Raw genomic sequence first — 1,573 nt, 5'->3', positions numbered from 1 at the left:
AGACTTTAAGCATGAAAGGATGCTGAATTTTGTCAAATGCTTTTTCAGCATCCAATGAAATGACCATGTGTTTTTTTTCTTTGAGTTTGTTTATGTAGTGGATTTTATTGATGGATTTCCATATATTGAACCAACCCTGCATTCCCGGGATAAAGCCTACTTGATCATGGTGGATGATCGTTTTGATGTGTTCTTGGATTCGGTTGGCAAGAATTTTATTGAGTATTTTTGCATCGATGTTCATAAGGGAAATTGGTCTGAAGTTCTCTTTCTTTGTTGGATCTTTGTGTGGCTTTGGTATCAGCGTAATTGTGGCTTCGTAGAAGGAATTGGGTAGTGTTCCTTCTGTTTCTATTTTGTGGAATAGTTTGAAGAGTATTGGTGTTAACTCTTCTTTGAAGGTCTGGTAGAATTCTGCACTGAAACCATCTGGTCCTGTGCTTTTTTTGGTTGGAAGACTTTCTATGACTCCTTCTATTTCTTTAGGCATTATGGGACTGTTTAGATGGTCTAGTTGGTCCTGATTTAATTTTGGTATTTGGTATCTGTCAAGGAAATTGTCCATTTCCTCCAGATTCTCCAGGGTTTTAATATTTTTTAAAAATGTCAAATAGTTATTACTTTGAAACATCTTTCCCAGTCCATAGTCATTATATTTTGCTTCAGAATAAATTATCTCTTACCCCTTTTAGGTGAATGCTGTGTGTTTTTGCATAGATACTGTGTCCCCTCTTGCCATTAGTTCTTTAACTAAAACACAGTCTTTCTGGATTTCTTATTACTGTGCAAGGGAGAGAAAATTCTTGACATATGAAGCCCCTACTGGCATATCTCTTTAACAAATTTACTTCTCTAAAGGTTTCCATTTGTTCAATGGGGCCCCACATGAAAAGGAGTTCCCTTAGTTTTCAGTTACCACAAAATTACATACTACCTTTAAATTTTTTTAAAAAAAATTACTTTGTACACCTGGGGTAATGACTTAGGGAGATGTTTCAGGGGTTAAATGTACTGGGTACCCTTACAGAAGTCCTGAGTTCAATTCCCAGCATCTCTCACAATTCTCAGCAGCTCACAACTGTCTATAACTGGTTGATGTTCTCTTATTAGCATACAAATGTACATACAAATAATATAACTATATATATATGACTTTGTAAAATATTATATTCTTTATGAAATATGAGCTCTCAATTGAGGATAAACTGAACTTTTTAACAATTTGATCTTTGATTGTGTACTTAAAAGGGTTAAATAATAAGGCTATACTTTCAGGGATCATTTCTATAGTTTATTACTAAAAGGGTTCAATAACAGTACTTTCATAATTGAATACTCACTTGAGTTCAATGATTCAATAAAAACTGACCTGATTTGTTTTCTTAACAGATTGCTTGTTGTCTCTGTTGAACTGATAAAAAAAATGGGTTAACAAAATGAACACACTAGTCTCAAAAGATGAGGCAAAAATGTCCAATAAACACATGAAAACAATGTTCAACCTTACTGCTCATCAGAGAAATTCAAGGACTACACTGAGATTCTATCTCATCTCAGTCAGAATGTCCCTCAG

The 1,573-nt window shown here is 34.3% G+C and overlaps 1 pseudogene; it reads left to right on the top strand.

Annotated features, from left to right (window-relative positions):
* Window positions 1-1,259: 1,259 nt before the first annotated feature.
* On the top strand, window positions 1,260-1,346 carry LOC127691796 (uncharacterized; annotated as a pseudogene).
* The last annotated feature ends 227 nt before the right edge of the window (window positions 1,347-1,573 follow it).

Source organism: Apodemus sylvaticus, chromosome 8 (assembly GCF_947179515.1).
Source record: "Apodemus sylvaticus chromosome 8, mApoSyl1.1, whole genome shotgun sequence".
Taxonomy (NCBI): Eukaryota; Metazoa; Chordata; class Mammalia; order Rodentia; family Muridae; genus Apodemus; species Apodemus sylvaticus.
This window is presented reverse-complemented; position numbering and strand designations above follow the sequence as displayed.